This window comes from Polypterus senegalus, chromosome 3 (genome assembly GCF_016835505.1).
Source record: "Polypterus senegalus isolate Bchr_013 chromosome 3, ASM1683550v1, whole genome shotgun sequence".
NCBI lineage: Eukaryota > Metazoa > Chordata > Cladistia > Polypteriformes > Polypteridae > Polypterus > Polypterus senegalus.
The window spans coordinates 76,944,390-76,958,125 of NC_053156.1; positions in this window are offsets into that span (position 1 = coordinate 76,944,390).

A 13,736-nucleotide genomic window follows, 5' to 3' on the forward strand; every position below is an offset into this window, starting at 1 on the left:
AATCAAGGAGTATTACGGGGAGAGGGCTGCCCCAGTTTGAAATTGAAAGAGGTGAGTAAACTAGCACTGGTTATGTGGAATTCTGCTTTAGTACTCATGTGTTTAGGCCGGGCACAGCTACTTCTTTTGCTTTCTCCTCCCACAGACTGTTAAGACTGCATTTTCTGGTTATTGGTGTATTATATTTCATTTATAATTTGGTGGAGTGATATCTGTTTGAAATATTATCAGAAAAATTGTCAAAAGGATGTTAAAAGAGATGCCTTTTCAAAAAGTGTTCAGCTTTATCTTCTATTTATATATTAGGAAAAATATAAATGCTTTAATGAGAGTTCAAAAATCAAAGCTAATAATAAGGTGCCTAGCTACAAAATGAAGCAAAAAAGCATAAAAAAGTCAGTACCTCAGCATGACCTGGTAACTTCAAATCAAAACACAAACAAAAAAAAAAAAAAAAAAAAAAAGACAAAGTAAACAATACAATCTCAGGGCAAATAACAAAAAAAGTAAAAATTGATGCCAAAACACATCCGCAAGACTCAAAATCCTAAAAGAAATATATGTGCTGCATTCATTGCATGAAATATGTTGCATTAATATTATGATGATGATGATGATAATGATAATTACTATTATTAAAATGTTTTTGCACCCAAAAATATTTAGGGTTATTTAACTATTTATTTTTATTTATTATTTCTTTGTTTCTCTTTTGTGCTAAGTGGTAGTTATCTTGTTCCTGTCAAGCTTGTCATCTCATATTTTGTCCCTGAATAGACTGTGATCTCTAATCGAGCAGTGGCTGTCTTCTCCTATGACGTTGTCCACAATTTCTGTAGTTGTACCTGTCCAACTCCAAAAAGCATTTATAATAAGTCTTACTACAAGGTGGCTGCTCCATTCTCTTATGCTGGCAGTCTAACATGATACTTCCTCTTCGTTTGTGGTCACTTATCCACCAAGGTGGTAGTTGTATTGCATCTGTGTAACTGTTTCTGTTTTCTCAGTGTAGGTGCTAAATTTTGATTTGAGCAGAAGTTGCTTATTTCAGTTTTTAATGCCCACCAAGCTCATACCCAGTCAATCAAGTAGCTCTGTGTGAAATTTCCTATTTGTGAACCCAAACCACTTCACTTCAAGTTTGAGTTGTCTTGTTTCTGTCTAATTTGTTTCCCTACATGTACTGTTATTGGCAGAAAGTTAAGCAGACCTTAGTAAATAGCTAAAAAATAGAAAGTCTGCCAGTGTAACAGAGGAAGTTTATACCTTTTATTTGGAGTGCAGCACTTTTTACGATACCTTTTATTTTTATTGACACAGCAGGTTCCACTAGTCAATTTGCTGTGGTATACTTTTCCACACTCACAATCTCATCTCATCTCCTTCTCAAAAACCATTAATCCAATTCAGTTTTTGATGAATGGAGGCAGAGGTGATTCCAGATGATTGCAACCCTGTCACAGCTGCCAGGTCTATTGCTGAACTTATTCATCCACACCCACTCACACAACCACACAAATGTCAATTTGAAATTGCCAGCTAAACTAACCTGCACATGTTTAGAGATGAGAAAGGAAAACAGTATTTTAGGGAACCCACCCCATGGATAACGTGCATAGTCCACACAGGAAATGACCAGGTATGGATTTGAATCCAGGGCAATGGATCCACCAGGCATTAGTGCTACTCACTATTACCACCATCTTTTACCCACATTATTGAAGTACACCCCTTGAGATATTGGTCACTGGTACAATTTTAACTCTTTAAACTATATGTTTTAGTGCTTTTTAACTGTTAATTTAATGTACATATACTCTTTACATATTATTTTCTTAATTATACTCACTAGGACCTTTAAAATATGTATTTGTTGTTATAGTGGTAATACAACTCCACCTCCACTTTATTCTTTGTAATTGTATTCATTCTTATTTGAAGAAACCTTTAAATAACAGATCCTTCACACATATGCAATGTAGCTAAGGAAAAAAAATGGCTTGCACTTAAAGAGGGAGTGTCTAAGGTAGTGTGCTTCTATAAATTCAGTAGTAATGTTCTGAGAGCCAGAAATGAATATACTGCCATTGCAATTACAAGTGAAGTAACTTCAGCAACAATCAATGGATTTCTATGAAGACAAATTGTTTAAAATGAATGAACTTCCTAGCAATTCATCTGCTAATTTTTCTTACATAAAACAAGATCAGCCTGCTGCAGTGTATGTTGTTCCATATTTTTTCTCAGCTTGTCTCTTGCTTCTTACTGTTTGTGGAAACTTTCTGGTGATAATCTCGATTGCACATTTTAAACAGCTTCACACACCCACAAACATATTGATTCTTTCTTTGGCTTTGGCAGATTTTCTAATAGGAATATTTGCAGTTCCTTTTGTGATTATTAAAACTATTGAAAACTGCTGGCGCTTTGGGAGAATATTTTGCTTTATTTATAATTTATTAACATTTTTACTAACATCAGTGTCTGTTAGCAACTTGGTTTTTATAGCTGTAGACCGTTATGTTGCTGTATGTGATCCACTTCACTATTCTTCAACAATAACCATTCAAATTGCTGGCTTGTTTATTGCACTGAGCTGGGTCTTCTCCTTATTCTGCACACTTGGTATAGTATGTCTGAATGTAACTGATACTAGTGAAGGACAGGATGGGTGTGAACATAACTGTTTTGTTGCCGTGGATACAGTATTTGCCATTGTTGATGCAGTGATTACTTTTATCTTGCCCTTTTCTACTATGGTCATTTTGTACTTAAAAATATTTATTGTTGCTAGGAGGCATGCAAAAGTAATTGGTTGTAAAATCCAAAAAGACTACAAAGATGGTAAAACAAATATATCTAAAAAGTCAGAAAGGAAAGCAGCAAAAACGTTAGGGATTGTAATGGGAGCTTTTTTATTTTGCTGGACACCTTACTTCATCAGTGGACTAACTGAGTTATCTATAAACATTACTGTTTCTAATATATTAAAAAATGTTTTTATTTGGTTAGCATACTTCAACTCTTGTATAAACCCAATAATTTATGCTTTATTTTATCCATGGTTTCAAAAATCATTAAAACTCATAATTACATTTGAAATCCTTAGTCCAGAATCATCGCTTGTTAACTTGTTTTCAGAAAGCCAGTAAACCACAGTTTGTGAATTGCAAACATAAATTCAGAATTTCAGTAGAGGGTGCTCTAATGCAGAAAAAGAACTCATTATTTCAAGTGCAAAACTGAAATCGTAATTTATCATTTCAAATGTTTATGAGAATAAATAGTATCTGTTTTTTGAATGATAATTTAAATGAATAATGTTGCACTGTAAAATAGGATTGCTGTAAAAATGTAATGAAAATAGTTTGTAATAAATATGCATTTTGTCACTGACATTTTACATTAAGTGGAATTTGTATCCCTTATTTGCAGTGATATATACTAGATTGTTTTATTAACATTTGCTACTGGCATACATAATACAATAATAACAAAATATTTTTAAAAATAAACAGTTCAATTCAAAGCAATTGTCAGAGGTCATGATTAATAACTTCATAAACAAACACAATTGAAATCTTTAAATGTTAAATCTATAAGTGCATAATGATTAAATGCATAGTACATAGCAATGCCTTTTCAAAATGCCTGTTTCAATTCCTGCTGGTTTGTTGAATGTTATCTATAAGTTTGTTCAAGAATTAGCAAGTATATGTGTGCGTATAGCTTTCTAATGGTTTAGTATACAAATTAAATTTGTTTGCTGCCTACCACTAGTGTTACAAAAAAATTCAGAATGATCCCTTCATAACTTACTGGCAAGAGCACTTAGAACATGGAGAAATGGCTGGAAGACTAAATTATAAAAGGGACAAAAAATAACACATGTAGAATTTCATATTGCAAAAACAAAATCCCAGATTTTGGTTTAATGTAACTTTTTAAATTAGTATACAGAAATTACGAAGAAAAGTCAAGTGTTTCCTGTTAATTGTCATATTTTTGGGTCAAATTATTCATCTTGACCAGATAGATATAGGTTAGTAGATACACACACACACACCTGTTTGTGTGACCTTCATTCACAGTCTTAGAACCTGTGCTATCTTAAAAACCTGCATCTAAAAAAATTAAAGTTTTAAAGGTTTCATACGTTTAGTTTGAACCAGAAACGTTATTATGAGCACAGGCACTGGAGAACAAGGTTCAAAGACAGAGAATGCCTACAGTTGTAAAAGATCAAGAAATAATAATTGAGGATTATTACCTTAATGAGTAAGTATTAGGAAAGGCAAAGTATCTTTATATTTGAAATGAAATAAGTGCTTATTTTATTTCAAACCTCCTTAACTACCACAACATTGAAATTTCCAAAACAAATGCAAATGTTTATAAAATTATATTTTAAAAAAGCTTTGTGTAACATACTTATATCACTCAAAAACTACTAGTTGAAATTATTTACACTGAACATCATATCAGAAATAGATGGTTTTCTACCACAGCAATTTATTGGAAACTTTCTATAAATATTTTGTGGGTATGGACCTTTTCAAGTTCACCTTTCATTTTGACTGTTTGTGCTATGGCGGCGCGGTGGCGCAGTGGTAGCGCAGTGGTAGCGCTGCTGCCTCGCAGTTAGGAGACCCAGGTTCGCTTCCCGGGTTCTCCCTGCGTGGAGTTTGCATGTTCTCCCCGTGTCTGCGTGGGTTTCCTCCCACAATCCAAACACATGCAGGTTAGGTGGATTGGCGATTCTAAATTGGCCCTAGTGTGTGCTGGGTGTGTTTGTGTGTGTCCTGCGGTGGGTTGGCACCCTGCCCAAGATTGGTTCCTGCCTTGTGCCCTGTGTTGGCTGGGATTGGCTCCTGCAGACCCCCGTGACCCTGTATTCGGATTCAGTGGGTTGGAAAATGGATGGATGGATGTTTGTGCTATGCTATGAGAAAACACAACAATGTACAATCATTGATAATCTTGCATTTTATGGTAACACGTTATATCATATATTCGAAAAGTTCTGAAACAACTCATTTAATGAATTTTAACCATTCCTAAACACCCTACGCAGTTCCTTAGTAAAAGTATAATTTTATCTGATCTCATTTATTTTAACTACGGCAAGTCAGAGTTGCTTTTACTATCTACCAAATCACTGTAAACATCAGACCTCTGTTGATATTATACTGTATTGTCTTATCTCTGTGATGGACTTGTGCTTTGTTTAAGGCTGTTTCATGACTTAAACTTATTACTGCCAGTATCGGCTCCATACCCACATGAGTCTGTTTTGCAGTAAATAGTCTGTTCCAGAAAGCAGTATTAGTGCGAAATCTGATTAAAATAAGTCAGGATTCAGGAAAAGTGTGCTAATTCCATAGCAGAAAACTTGGATTTATCCAAACCTGTGTTTCTGGATTAAGTCAGATTTTTGTGTTCTGTGAAGCCAAAGATTTGGATAGCTCACTTATTATGCTTTCTGGAATTGATTAAGGCCTTGTCTGTGCCAGAGAAAAGAAAGATCTGGTGAAATACATATCAGTTAATTTTGCAACCAATGTCATGAAACCAACCTGCAAAGCAGCAAGTTTAACGTTATGGAGTATAGTCTTTGAGGCTGCAATAATTAAGGAGCATAGCATCCAATCATAAAATTAAAGGTTAATAAATGTCTTGTTAGAAATGCTGATCCCAGCTACACTGTTTAACAAGCAAAAAAAGTCAATGAAATCTTACAAATGTCATGTCTGTTTCTGAATGAACAATCAACACAGAAGCAAATCTCCTTTGCCAAATTACCCCAAACAAACATAGTCAGTCTTTAATCTGACATTGTGGCAGCCCAGAAAAGTGCCGGTGCAGTGAACGTGGCATTCAAGGCCTTAAAATATGACATGTTCAGTATGACACATTGATGCAAATCATGCACATGTATCGTTTGCTAATGGCAGCATTCTTCATAACATTGGAGATGCCACACATACCACCAAAGTCTAATCACAAAGTGTGCCTAACTTTGAAGCAGCATCCACACACACACACACATGCTTTGTTCCATCTAAACTGGGTTAAGGTTAGTCAGAATTTCCCAGTAAAAAGCTTCAACTGGAATGCTCCCACAGGTCAAATTTCCTACTTTGAAATTTGGGAAAGCCTCACCAACCCTGATCTCACAATCCTAAATGACTGCACTGCACATCAACAGGAACTGAATAATGTAGTATTATGCAGTTTATTACCATTTTTGTCTATTTAGGTCTCATTAAATCAGTCATACACACAGTGCTGTCTAACCTCTATCTATGTACATGTTTCTACAAAGTTTGGATATGCAAAATACCATAAAATGTGTGATTCAGTAGTCATTCTGTATTCTGAAAGCACAAGTACAAACAAAGGTATTTCTGGAGGCATCCATATTGTTTTTTTATATGTTTTAATGGAATGTGGTCCACTCAGGAGTGAAATCACTTCCTGATTCAACATTGGAATTCAAAGGTAAACGGAACACAGCAGCACAATCACCCTGGCTGCCCTCTTTAGACAGAAATAACCACTATTATAGATGAATTCTACGGAGTGGCAGGTAAGGCAATCAAATTTAAACTGCTGCTTTTTCTGAACAATAATAACTGATAACAAATTTGCTGGTAGAACAAGCTTCCCACCGCCATCCATTCTGAGGAGTACCTTGCCTTTTAATGAAACACCACTGAGATTCTCCTTTTTAGCGGGTATCTGTGCACAATATGCTTATTGCAGTTTTGATTTGGGGTTGGAATACGTCAGCAATATTACTTTTGCATTGTATTATACTTCATTTGGTTGATGGCTTTTATGATATGTATATTAAATACTCAGTACAAATATCATTGTGTCCTTTTATCAATTCTTAAAATGAGATGCCATGGACATAATTACTGTACAGACGTTGATATCTGGGATCTCACATTTAAACTCTTATGCTTAATGCTCTTAATTTTACGCCGTTTGGCTTGCTCTCTCTCTCAGGGGTGGGGATCGATCTGTTCTTAACATAATTTTTTTTTTTTGTAAAAACTTGATTGCTATGTATGGATTGTAATAAAATTAATAAAAATAAATAAATAAACTCTTATGCTCTGCTGGCATAATGGTTGTTTTCTCTGTTTCTCTGATATGTAGTCGATGTTTTATTTATGTTTCATACTTGATAAATAGGGGCTTGAAATCTTTGCCATGAACATGCATTAAAAATAATAATAATAATAATACATTTTATTATCCTTATCAACCTATGTAAAATTACATAAATTGATAAACTGGTGTTCTCAAACACAAGGATTTATCCCTAGCTTAAGCATGTCTCCTGTTTATTTAACCTTTCTGTTGTCTTTTAAATATCCATTATCCAACCCACTATATCCTAACTACAGGGTCACGGGGGTCTGCTGGAGCCAATCCCAGCCAACACAGGGTGAAAGGCAGAAAAAAAAAACCCAGGCAGGGCACACACACACACACACCCACACACCAAGCACACACTAGGGACAATTTAGAATTGCCAATTCACCTAACCTGTATGTCTTTGGACACGGGGAGAACATGCAAACTCCATGCAGGGAGGACCCAGGAAGCAAACCCGGGTCTCCTAACTATAAGAAAGCAAAGCTACCCACTGTGCCACTGTGCCGCCCTCTTTTTTTTATTTTTTTATTTTGCCTTTCTTGTCATTTTTTTGCATCATTTGATTAATATCTTGTTTATTGATAATTTCATGTTTATAAAATATGTTAATTTTCTAATTTCTTGTCCTAGTTATGGTCCTTGTGTCTTGTATGTAATGACTAAGAGGAAACCTAATTATGCAACTTTTTGATTTTTAAAAGCTTAAGCTCCTGTACTGGACCTGTGCAGGCTGGAAGACTGCCATTTAAGTTTGAGACATGGCTGCCTGGGGTGAGGATAACAGGTCTGGTTAGTCTGGTTAGGTCTTTGTTAGTTTGAGGCCTACACACATTTTTTGAGCTTTTTGAGTTCCAGCATTAGTGTGGTTGAGATATATGATTATGGTGATAATCCTGTTTAGATGTCCTGTTAATTTGCCTTGCTGAAATTTTAAAAAGTATACCAAGCAAAAGGATCAAGAAAGAGAGCTGAAAAATAAGATAAAACTAAAAATAGTTGAAAAAATAGTCAAGGGTATAAACCAGAAGGAGGAAAACCTGCCATCTATTAAAAAATGAAAGGCTTAAAAATCTTAGTTATAAAGAGCAACATGTTTTGGCAATATCTATATATATAATTCACTAAGGGCACGCAAGACACTGAGCGCAAGCAAGACACTGAGGGCACGCAAGACAGTGAGCGCAAGCAAGACAGAGCCCCGCCCACCAACTCTAAGACCATGGGATACGCACGCATTTAGTGTATAAATGGATATAAATAATTGCATGTAAATGATTCGCCAAAATCTGTTGTATGTAAACGATACTGTTTATAACGTTATTGTTTTTTCATCAGAAAACCTGGTTTCCACGTCTACCTGTATTAGTTTAAATGACACCTTTACCACGCAATAGTGCGGACGCGCTGACTTATTGTGTTGAGTGGGCAACACAGTGAATGCAGCGTCTATCTATATATGTCTATGTTTTCCGCAGCCTGCTACAGGAAGGTACTCTCTCGACCAATGGCACTGGTTTTGCTCCTTGCTATTTTCGTTATACTGCGACGGTGGTTTCCTAAGCCTTTGTTATACAGAATTCCTTTCTCACCGTTTTCCGTTCCTATTCTTACACCGCTGTATGCTACGGCGGGCTTCGGCTAGTAATAATTATTTCCTTAATCAAATAGATAAGCAAAAGGTAATTTTTACACAGCTTACTAAACTAACTGCAAGACCATTTTAAGTACAAATGGTTTGATTACTTACAGATTACAAAGCAATGGTACCAGGACAGGAACTGACAATGTCAGTGTACATAATGTGATTGAAAATGGGAAAGGTATGCATAAAATAAATGTTTCCACACCCTAAAATGGCAAAGTAGAGTAAGTCAGCATCACCATGATAAAACAAACAATAAAAAAACAATAATAAGTAATACAATTCAGAAATAAAAGAGAAGGTAAGAAAATGAATGTTTAATTTAAAAATCAAAATAGCAATAAATGTCTGATTTAAATATCTTTGAGTGTTTTTGCTTCATCAATGCTGTGACAATTGGTTCAGTGGACAAAAGTGAACTGCAGCAATTCAGTTATGCTCTGCAGTGATGTGCTGCTTTGCTACATAATCCACATCATTACAGTCATATTTTTAAGTGTTCTTTTTTTTTAGCCCTAGCAACAATACAAGTAACTGCCAGATGGTGAATTGTTTCCTGTAAAGACCAGGGGCCTCATGTATAAATGGCGCATACGCACAGAAATGTTGCGTAAGAACGTTTCCATGTTCAAATCGCGATGTATAAAATCTAAACTTGCTGTAAAGTTACACACATTTTCACGGTGCCTCATACCCTGGCGTATGCAAGTTCTCTGCTCAGTTTTGCAGACTGGCGGCACCCAGCATCAAAGCAGTGCTACTGTTCCTGTGTGGTTACCCTTTCTTTTTCAGATCCACATCCCTGACACAGCTTTATAAATACACTGAAATTAACCGCATATTGTTTATTAGTTGAATGCATCTGATTGTAATTAACCTGTAACAATATAATGGTCCACAGAATGGCCAAAATATTCCAAATACCATAGCTGCTTTAGCATTGTTACTCTCACTGCACCTTCTTTTTCTTCTTTCAGCTGCTCCCATTAGGGGTTGCAACAGCGGATCATCTTTTTCCATATTACTCTCACTGCACCACTCAGAGCAGCTGATCGGAAAGAGAATTATCGTTATACAGCATCAAGCACATGCTGCCTCAGCCATGCTTCCTATTTGAACTGCTTCTCACACGGCAAACGCTTCAAAACCTTTCCTGTACGGACCTCGCGGTTCAGAAAGAGTTTCATCCCAAGAGTTTTAAACGCAATCAATCACTCCATCAAGTGCTCCTTGTAGAACTGTTTGTAGTTATAAGTGCAATCACCTCACTGTAAACTTGCACTACTGTTATAATATTGCACAACCTGAGCCACTTTATAAAGCGTGTATTTACATATGATGATGATATCATTTTTAAGATGAAATGTAGCAAAATATGTTTATTATATTATACAGACTAGCAAAATACCTGCGCTTCGCAGCGGAGAAGTCGTGTGTTAAAGAAGTTATGAAAAAGAAAAGGAAACATTTTAAAAATAATGTCACATGATTGTCAAAGTAATTGTTTTGTCACTGTTATGAGTGTTGCTGTCATCAAGGATTTGATTGTCATTATTTCTTTCAGTCAGGTTCGTATTTGGAGGACGTGTTGTGTTCAAGTTACATTCCGTGTTTGTCAACCGTTGTAAAGATAACAGGTTTCATTCATTGAAGTGTTCACTACTCAAATCGCTATGCGCGTATTTAGCGGCAGCGTCTCTATTAAGTTGTGGATTTGCATGCGAGTATTTAGCGACAGTGTGTCTATTAACTTGTGGATTTTTCTGCGAGTATTTGGCGGCAGCGTCACAAAGTTTTCGTCTAGCTGCATCAGAAAATTTACCACGACGTCTGACACGCCTCCTTTTTAGTGTTTTCTCACAGCTTGGATTGCTCCTGTCATAATCAGTTTGAGTCTATATATATATATATATATATATATATATATATATATATATATATATATATATATATATATATATATATATATATATATATATATATATATATATATACATATCTACATATTGTAAAAAGAAAGCACAGACAGTATAAAGTTTTTGGGGTTTTCCGGCCCCGTATATTGCGGACACTCCACAACAATCAAAAAAAAGGTCAAAGATATAAACAAAACAGTTCATATGCGCAACGCCGTTCAGAGGCGTCGGCGGCCATTTTATAGGGGAGAAGCCGGAAGTGGAGGAATGCTGGGAAGGAACCGTGAGGGAGGATGGCGGAAGTGGACGTACTGCGGGAAGGTTACAATGGCGGAGCGTCTTTTTTCCTGGAAGACAAAGGAGAAAGGTTAGTACCCCACCACTCCCTACCGGCGAATGTCTTTCGAAGCGGTGCAAGGTCCGTCCGCGGCCTCCTACTCGCGCATGCGTGACACGACCCCCCCATTAGCCCAAGACCGCTAGGTCGGGCGGACCTAACCGAGAGGTTGTGGATGCAAGAGAGGGCATCACCGTTGGTGTGAAGGCCGCTGCGGCGATAAGTGACCGCGAACTTATAGGGCTGCAAGTCCAGAAACCGCCTGGTGACCCGCGGTTTCGACTCCTTGTGGAGGGACATTCACTGAAGCGCAGCATGATCAGTCACCAGAGTGAATTCGCGACCCAACACTTAATGGCCAGAGCTTTCCTCTCCACTACCGCGTACCGGCTCTCTCGGTCCAGCAGTTTCCGGCTCAGGTACATTACGGGGTGTTTGACACCTTCGATACTTTGGCTCAACACGGTGCCCAGGCCGGTGTCCGAAGCATCGTTCTGGAGGATAAAAGGCAACCCAAAATCAGGGGTCCTTAATACAGGTGCCGATGTTAGGGCCCTTTTAAGGTAATTGAATGCGTGTTCCGCCGTGTCGTTCCATACCACTTGTAAGGGAGCGCCTTTCTTTGTTAGGTTAGTCAAGGGTGCTGCCCTTTGGGAGAAACGGGGTACGAACCGGTGGTAGTACCCCGCCAGCCCCAAGAAAGCCTGCACCTGTCTCTTGGTATTCGGACGGGGCCATTCCAGGATGTCTTTAATTTTGGAGCATTGGGGTCTCACCTGTCCTCGCCGCACCAGGTAGCCTAAATACTTGGCCTCCTTTAAGCTAAAGAAACATTTACGGGGGTTAATGCGGAGGTCGGCCTTAGCCAGTGTCGTGAGGACAGCAGAGACCTGCAATAGATGTTCCTCCCAGGTGCTGGAATAGATGACAACGTCATCCAGGTAGGCAGCACTGTAGGACTGGTGGGGCTTCAGCACTCTATCCACCAGACGCTGAAACGTCGCTGGGGCCCCGTGCAGCCCAAATGGGAAGACCTTGTATTGCCAATGTCCGCCAGGGGTGCTAAAGGCTGTTTTCTCTTTTGCAGATGCCGTTAAAGGAATTTGCCAATACCCTTTTGTCATGTCAAGGGTAGTCAAGTATCGAGCCGCACCCAGCCGCTCGAGCAGGTCGTCAATGCGGGGCATCAGGTAGGCGTCGATGCAGAATCTCCAGGAGCCATCCGGCTTGGAAACGAGGATGATAGGACTGGACCAAGGACTATGGCTTTCCTCTATAATGTCCATATCCAGCATCCGCTGCACCTCCAGTTCCACTTTGGCGCGTTTTGCCTCTGGGAGTCTATAGGGCCTCTCCCGGACGACTACTCCGGGGTCTGTGACTATGTTGTGCGCAATCAGCGAGGTCCGGCCCGGTGCCTCGCTCACTACATCGGGGATGGCGTGGATAGTCTGGGTTATCTCCCGCCGCTGTACGGGTGTTAGCTAGTCACCGAGGTTCAGGGCAAATGTGCTAGTGAACAGGGAGAGGGATCTACTAGTGTCGGGAGACTCCTCCTGGTCCTTCCAAGTTTTAATAAATTAACGTGGTAGATCCTCTCGCTCGGTCGACGATTCGGTTGCTTAACTAAATAGTCAACGAGCCCCTTTCGTTCCTTAACCTCGTATGGCCCTTGCTTATGAGCTAGTAGCTTTGAATGGGAGGTAGGAACGAATACCATTATTCGATCCCCTGGGCGGAACTCCTGGAGGACGGAGTTGCGGTTGTAACATCGGGTCTGCGCTGCTTGCGCACGGGTCACGTGGTCCTTTAGGATGGGCCTGATTTTAGCGAGCCTGTCGCGCAGTTGCGCCACATACTCCAATATATTGGAGGAGGGAAGGGCCTCAGCCTCCCAGTCCCCGGCGTTGTCGCCCGTACAATAGCTCAAAAGGAGAGAAGCCCGTAGGGGCCTGGGGCACCTCCCGGTAGGCAAAAAGCACGAGCGGCAGAAGCTGGTCCTAATTTCTGCCATCAACGCTAACTACCTTGCGAAGCATCTGTTTAAGCATCTGGTTAAAACGTTCTACCAGCCCATCTGTTTGAGGGTGGTAGACAGACGTCTTCAGGTGCTTTATTCGCAGTAATTTGGCAACCTCTTTGAACGTATCTGAGGTGAAAGGAGTACCCTGATCCATGAGGACTTCCTTGGGGATCCCCACTCTTGAAAATAGGTGGACTAATTCCCGTGCGATACTTTTTATATTAGTGGAGCGCAGGGGAACCGCCTCTGGGTATCGGGTTGCATAATCTACCATGACCAATATATACTTGTGGCCACGGTTTGAGTGTTCCAGGGGACCTACCAGGTCTACCCTTATTCGCTCAAAAGGGATGTCTATCAGGGGAATCGGGACGAGAGGAGCACGGTCCCTCCTAGGAATCTGGTGAGTCTGGCACTCCGGACAGGATTGACAGAAACGCCGGACCTCCTCGTTGATCCTGGGCCAGTAAAAGCGGAGCTTGATTCTCTCCAGCGTCTTCTCGCCTAGGAGGTGGGCGTGAGCCAGCTTGCATACCTCCCGCCGGAAGGTATGCGGCACTAACAACAGTTTCCGCACCTCCCCCTCGTGGGATGCGACCCGATACAACAGATCATTCTCCAGTACAAAGAAGGGCTCGCGTGGCATGG